This window comes from Watersipora subatra, chromosome 10, assembly GCF_963576615.1.
Source record: "Watersipora subatra chromosome 10, tzWatSuba1.1, whole genome shotgun sequence".
In the NCBI taxonomy this organism is placed as follows: Eukaryota; Metazoa; Bryozoa; class Gymnolaemata; order Cheilostomatida; family Watersiporidae; genus Watersipora; species Watersipora subatra.
The window spans coordinates 12,501-20,000 of NC_088717.1; the positions used below are offsets into that span (position 1 = coordinate 12,501).

The window sequence follows — 7,500 nt, forward strand, 5'->3', positions numbered from 1 at the left end:
AGGCCGAACGAAGCCGACGGGCGCGCGAACGCCCGCCGGCGAAAGCCACGGCCTCCCACGGAAGCGCGCCGGCGGCGGTCCGAACGCGCCGAAACGCGGCCAGTCCAACCGACGCGCGGTCCGCTTCTTGCCGCGACCCGAAGCAGCCCGCACCTCAGAGCCAATCCTTATCCCGAAGTTACGGATCGGATTTGCCGACTTCCCTTATCTACATTGTTCTATCGACCAGAGGCTGTTCACCTTGGAGACCTGCTGCGGATTCGGGTACGGCCTGGAGTGAAAATTACACTGCCTCCCTCGGATTTTCAAGGGCCAACGCCGATGCACCGGACGCCGCGTGAGGCGCGACGCTTTACGGATGCAACGTCCCTATCTCTGGACAAGCCAATTCCAGGGAGTCCGCTCCTAACAAAGAAAAGAGAACTCTTCCCGGGATCGACGCTGGCGTCTCCGAGTTCGGTCGCGTTACCGCACGGGGGCCCGAGGGCCCGATCTCCACTTCCAGGTTCGGGAATATTAACCCGATTCCCTTTCGATCGCATCGGGGGTCGACCGCGCGCGAGCGCGTGCCGCGCGTCGCTCTCTCTCTCTCGCGCGTGCTCGGACGATCGCGCGGGCACGCGACGCGTCTCCCCCCGTTCAGAACGGAACTCTCCGATCTCTTAGGGCCGACTGACCCATGTCCAACTGCTGTTCACATGGAACCCTTCTCCACTTCGGTCTACAAAGTTCTCATTTGTATACTTGCTACTACCACCAAGATCTGCACTGAAGGCGGCTCCACGCGTGCTCGCGCACTACGCTTCGACGCCACCGACACGCCCTCCTACTCGTCGGGGCCTGGCATTTCGCACGCGTTGCCCCGACGGCCCGGTATAGGCCGCGCGCTCCAGCGCCATCCATTTTCAGGGCTAGTTGATTCGGCAGGTGAGTTGTTACACACTCCTTAGCGGATTCCGACTTCCATGGCCACCGTCCTGCTGTCTATATCAACCAACACCTTTTGTGGTCTCTCATGAGCGCGCGTCGGGCGCCTTAACCGGGCGTTTGGTTCATCCCACAGCGCCAGTTCTGCTTACCAAAAACGGCCCACTGGGCACTCTCTGTTCGCGCTAAGCTCGCGCGACCCCGCTCGGGAAGGGCCGCGCTTCTTACCCATTTAAAGTTTGAGAATAGGTTGAGGACGTTTCGTCCCCAATGCCTCTAATCATTCGCTTTACCGGATAAAACCATTTATCTCGAGTGCCAGCTATCCTGAGGGAAACTTCGGAGGGAACCAGCTACTAGGCGGTTCGATTAGTCTTTCGCCCCTATGCTCAAGTTTGACGACCGATTTGCACGTCAGGATCGCTGCGAGCCTCCACCAGAGTTTCCTCTGGCTTCGCCCTGCTCAAGCATAGTTCACCACCTTTCGGGTCTGAGCGCGCGCGCTCTCGCGCCGCGGGCACTCGCGTCGAGTCGCCCGCGGGCCGGCGTTGCGCCGACACGCCAGTGCCGGATCGCGCCCGTTTTGCCTTAGCTGCGCCGCTGGGGTTCGCGCGTGAGCCCATCGACTCGCGCGCGCGCTCAACTCCTTGGTCCGTGTTTCAAGACGGGTCGGACGGAGTGCCGGGAACCACACGACTCGGACCCCGGGTGCCGCGTGGCGTCGAGCGGCGCGACAGACGGCGCGCGCGACGACAAACTGCGAGCAGTTCGCCGCCGGCGTCCGCGAGCCCGCCGCCTCGAGCCACTCCCGCGCGGGGAGTGCACCGCAGGCGCTCCTCGCCCGTCGAGTCGGTCAACGCCTCGGTCGGCCTATAACACGACGCGCGAACGCGTCGCCACCTAGCCGCCGGGCTTCCGACGACTCGACGGGCGGTCGTCGCGCTTCGCCGCCGCCAAGTGCACCGATCGGACCGCCCCCCCGAGGGAGAGCGACCGCTCGGCTGAATGACGACGACGAACTCGCCCGGTTCCGTCCGTTTGCCTCTGAACGGTTTCACGTACTCTTGAACTCTCTTTTCAAAGTTCTTTGCAACTTTCCCTCACGGTACTTGTTCGCTATCGGTCTCGCACTAGGTATTTAGCCTTAGATGGAGCTTACCACCCGCTTTGGGCTGCACTCTCAAGCAACCCGACTCCGCGACGACGACGGGCGTCCGACGCTCGTCCGGCGAGTAGAGGGCTGACACCCGCTCGGGCAGACCCTTTCAGAGATACTCGTGCCGGGAGCGACGGTCGCGAGTCGCCGCCGAAACGCCACATTGCACGGCGACCGAGGGGTCGCGGGCTTCGGCGCTGGGCTTCTCCCCTTTCGCTCGCCGCTACTCGGGGAATCCTAGTTAGTTTCTTTTCCTCCGCTTACTGATATGCTTAAGTTCGGCGGGTAGTCGCGTCCGATCTGAGGTCGTACTAGACGAGTTCGGACGACCGCGAGAGCCGCGCGGGACGAAGAGGGAGCGCGCGGTCTCTCCGTCGCCGCGCGAGCGACGGAGGCGACGGCGATCGCCGCGTCGCGGCCGCGCGGGCTCGTCGAGAACCGACTCGACGAAACCTCGCGCGCCCGACGCGCGTCGCCGTTCGCGCGCGCTACGCCGTAACCTCTTCGTCTCTCTCTCTCTCCGCGCGGTCACGCGTCGTCCGGGCCCGGGCGCGCGCTCCCCTCGGGAGCGAGCGCGCCGGTAGTACGCTTGAGGACGAGGCCGACGCGCGGTCGGCAGCGTCCCAGGGCGTCGCGAGCGGCGCCGACGAGGGCGCGCTCGAGCGACGATGGTCGGCGAATGACGACCCTCAGACGGGCGCGGCCTCGGGATGACCCGAGGCCACAATGTGCGTTCGAGATGCCGATGATCGATGTGTCCTGCAGTTCACATTGCCTAACGCAGCTGGCTGCGCTCTTCATCGACGTGCGAGCCGAGTGATCCACCGCTCAGAGTTGTGCTTCGCGTAGTCGGGGCTACGCTCTCAGTTCGCGTTCGACTCGCTCGGGGCGGCAGGCAGCGCCGCCCGCGCGCGCGAGTCCTCGCCCGGTCCTCGCTTCGGTCCTCGTGTGTCAAACCGAGACGAACGAGCGCAGTTCGGTACGGGCGCCTCTCGCGAGCTCGCCGTGCGACGGCGGCTAGCTCGCACGAGGTCTTCGAGCGATAATCGCGGCGCGCGCCGAAACGCGCGACGCGACTTTACCGACCACCCCGGTCCTACGCACCCGTACCTTTCGCGTAACCGTCAATTCCCGCCTCGACGTCGACCGCGAAGTCGACGTCGCGACGCGCCGTCAATTCCCGCCTCGGCGTCGAACGCGAAGTCGACGCCTCGACGCTAACCGTCAATTCCCGCCTCGGCGCCGACCGCGAAGTCGACGCCTCGACGCTAACCGTCAATTCCCGCCTCGGCGCCGACCGCGAAGTCGACGCCTCGACGCTAACCGTCAATTCCCGCCTCGACGCCGACCGCGAAGTCGACGCCTCGACGCTAACCGTCAATTCCCTTTCTCTTCGGGCTCGCGGTCGACGTTCTCGAGCGCGTCGCTTTCGCGAGCGCGTTCTCGAACGACGGCCGGATCATCGACAATGATCCTTACGCAGGTTCACCTACGAAAACCTTGTTACGACTTTTACTTCCTAGAAGTGATCAAGTTCGTCTCACTTTCCGCCTCGCGACGCGACGCCCGAGAGCGCCGTGTGCCGCGCGCGGTCCGTGAGCCTCACTAAACCACTCAATCGGTAGTAGCGACGGGCGGTGTGTACAAAGGGCAGGGACAGATTCCCCGCGAGCTGATGACTCGCCAGTACAAGGAATTCCTCGTTCACGGAGAACAATTGCAATCTCCGATCCCTAGCACGTTCGCGGTTCAACGGGTTGCCCACGCCGACCGGCGCGGGAGAAACACGCTGATGCGAACAGTGTAGCGCGCGTGCGGCCCCGAACATCTGAGGGCATCACTGACCTGTTATTGCTCTCCGCTTCACGCGGCTAAAAGCCGCTTGTCCCTCTAAGAAGCGAACGGTCGCCGTCCGTAGTCGGCGCCGTCTATTTAGCAGGCAAGAGTCTCGTTCGTTATCGGAATTAACCAGACAGATCGCTCCACGAACTAAGAACGGCCATGCACCACCAACCACTGAATCGAGAAAGAGCTCTCAACCTGTCTGTCATAACAGTGTTCGGGCCGGGTGAGGTTTCCCGTGTTGAGTCAAATTAAGCCGCAGGCTCCACTCCTGGTGGTGCCCTTCCGTCAATTCCTTTAAGTTTCAGCTTTGCAACCATACTCCCCCCGGAACCCAATGACTTTGGTTTCCCGGGCAATACTGCTGGCGGCAACTTCTGTAGAAGTGCGCCCAATTGCCAGTCGGCAACGTTTACGGTCAGAACTACGGCGGTATCTGATCGCCTTCGCACCTCTGACTTTCGTTCTTGATTAATGAAAACATTCTTGGCAAATGCTTTCGCAGTAGGGCGTCTTCGGACGATCCTTGAATTTCACCTCTCCCGTCCGAGTACGAATGCCCCCGGCAGTCCCTGTTAATCATTGGCTCGCCGACTCTCTAACCAACAAAATGAGTACGAGCCCATTTTCCATCATACCATGCTGAGCTGTTCAAGCTGCTCGCCCCCTCTAAGCGGTTCAATTTCTTCAAGGTGAACGTGCAGCGGCGGCGCGCTCACACGGCGAAGTGCAAGCGACGCGCGCCCTCCGCGCCTGGCTCGGTCGGGCGAGAGCGACCGGTACGGCCGTCCGCCCTCCCGCGTCTGACGCTTCAACTACGAGCTTTTTAAACGCAGCAATATAAATATACGCTGCTAGAGCTGGAATTACCGCGGCTGCTGGCACCAGGCTTGCCCTCTAGTGGATCCTCGTTAAAGGATTTGAAGTGTACTCATTCCGATTACGGCGACGCGTTTGCGCGCCGCATCGGTATTGTTCGTCACTACCTCTCGGTGTCCGAAGTGGGTAATTTGCGTGCCTGCTGCCTTCCTTAGAAGTGGTCGCCGTTTCTCATGCGGCCTCTCCAGAATCGAACCCAGATTCTCTGTTATCCGTTAACGCCACGGTTGGCATAGCACCAACCGTCGTCAGCATGATAGATCAGAAACTCAGTGTAGGCGTCGCCGGCTCGAAGGCCGTGCGATCGGCGGCAATTACTCGGGTGTCGTCCACCGAGGCCCGTCCGGAGACGAGCCGCTGGTTTTCGCCTAATAAGTGCGCCCTTCCCACGCCCGGAGGCGAAGTCGGAGCCTTGTCGCATGTATTAGCACCGGAGTTACCGCACGTTATCCACGGGTGAGTCTGTCCCCAGTGGAGTCATAACCGATTTAATGAGCCGTCCGCAGTCTCGCCGTCTACACGGCTTGTACTTAGACATGCATGGCTTAATCTTTGAGACAAGCATATGATTACTGGCAGGATCAACCAGATAGAGCTCGGTCGACGCGTACGTCGCCGGCGTCGGGCGCGAGGGGTTGCCGGTCCCTCGCGCCCTCTAGCGTCCGTCGCCTCGGTCGACGGACGCGGCAATCTAGGTTCGTGTCTCGAGGCTCGCCGCGCGCCGCCGCCTCGCGAGCGTACGAAGCACACGTCCGCGTCAGACGCGTCCGCGCTTCGTCTCTCCTCGCGAAGCCGCGCGCGACTCTCGCGTCTTACGACTGCCCGTGCGTAAGACGCGCGCGACGACTGTCGGCGCTCGCCGCCTCTAGCGACGAGGCCTCCGCGTCGCGACGCGTCTCGCCGTTCGTGAAAACGGCCGTCGGCGTGTCGCGCGACGATCGTCGTCGATGGTACCCGGCCGCGCGCCTCGATCGCCGGGCTCGACTCGATCGTCGCTAATGTTCACCACCTTTCGCGCGATCACCTCAACGCCGAGCGAGCGTCTCTCGAAGGAGAGGACGCCCCTCGCGACTCGTCAGTCGTACCGCTCGAGCGACGGTTTCGACTGTCCCGACCCTTCGCTCGCCTCGCGAGCACTCGCGGACGGCTTCGGCGCGCGGCGCACTAGGTGCTACTCCGACGCGTCGAGCGGCCAGTCGCTAGTCAGCCAAGGAAATGTCCGAGAAGATCTCGGACGGTTGGGGGCGCTCCCTTATCGCTCGAGTTCCGGAGGGCGGTACCCACTCGCGTACTCGCGTACGCGCCCTCGGATATGGAATCGAACGACCCGCGAAGGCGGGAGCGCGCGGGTACTAGTAGCGCGCGGTAGTTCGCCTCCTGAGAAGACCGACAAGACGAGCAGCCTTCGGCTAGCCGAGCGACACGGCAACTACTAGTAGTACGCGGGAGCTCGCCTCCTGAGAAGACCGACAAGACGAGCAGCCTTCGGCTAGCCGAGCGAGACGGCAACTACCAGTAGTGCGCGGTAGTCCGCCTCCTGAGAAGACCGACAAGACGAGCAGCCTTCGGCTAGCCGAGCGAGACGGCCTCTACTAGTAGTGCGCGGTAGTCCGCCTCCTGAGAAGGCCGACAAGACGAGCAGCCTTCGGCTAGCCGAGCGAGACGGCCTCTACTAGTAGTGCGCGGTAGTCCGCCTCCTGAGAAGGCCGACAAGACGAGCAGCCTTCGGCTAGCCGAGCGAGACGGCCTCTACTAGTAGTGCGCGGTAGTCCGCCTCCTGAGAAGGCCGACAAGACGAGCAGCCTTCGGCTAGCCGAGCGAGACGGCCTCTACTAGTAGTGCGCGGTAGTCCGCCTCCTGAGAAGGCCGACAAGACGAGCAGCCTTCGGCTAGCCGAGCGAGACGGCCTCTACTAGTAGTACGCGGGAGCTCGCCTCCTGAGAAGACCGACAAGACGAGCAGCCTTCGGCTAGCCGAGCGAGACGGCCTCTACTAGTAGTGCGCGGTAGTCCGCCTCCTGAGAAGGCCGACAAGACGAGCAGCCTTCGGCTAGCCGAGCGAGACGGCCTCTACTAGTAGTGCGCGGTAGTCCGCCTCCTGAGAAGGCCGACAAGACGAGCAGCCTTCGGCTAGCCGAGCGAGACGGCCTCTACTAGTAGTGCGTGGTAGTCCGCCTCCTGAGAAGGCCGACAAGACGAGCAGCCTTCGGCTAGCCGAGCGAGACGGCCTCTACTAGTAGTACGCGGGAGCTCGCCTCCTGAGAAGACCGACAAGACGAGCAGCCTTCGGCTAGCCGAGCGAGACGGCCTCTACTAGTAGTACGCGGTAGCTCGCCTCCTGAGAAGACCGACAAGACGAGCAGCCTTCGGCTAGCCGAGCGAGACGGCCTCTACTAGTAGTGCGCGGTAGTCCGCCTCCTGAGAAGGCCGACAAGACGAGCAGCCTTCGGCTAGCCGAGCGAGACGGCCTCTACTAGTAGTGCGCGGTAGTCCGCCTCCTGAGAAGACCGACAAGACGAGCAGCCTGCCTGCCTGCCTGCCATCGTCTGACTTTGACTTTGCCTGCCTGCCTGCCTGCCTGCCTGCCTGCCTGCCTGCCTGCCATCGTCTGACTTTGACTTTGCCTGCCTGCCTGCCTGCCTGCCATCGTCTGACTTTGACTTTGCCTGCCTGCCTGCCTGCCTGCCATCGTCTGAC

The 7,500-nt window shown here is 62.6% G+C and overlaps 1 non-coding gene and 1 pseudogene across 1 annotated transcript; both read right to left on the reverse strand.

Annotated features, from left to right (window-relative positions):
• LOC137407454 (large subunit ribosomal RNA) overlaps positions 1 to 2,392 on the reverse strand; it is a 4,241-nt pseudogene extending 1,849 nt beyond the window's left edge.
• A 374-nt stretch (positions 2,393 to 2,766) lies between these two features.
• On the reverse strand, positions 2,767 to 2,919 carry LOC137407463 (5.8S ribosomal RNA). The gene has a single exon (XR_010979995.1). It is a non-coding gene; the product is annotated as a 5.8S ribosomal RNA (ribosomal RNA).
• Positions 2,920 to 7,500: the final 4,581 nt, after the last annotated feature.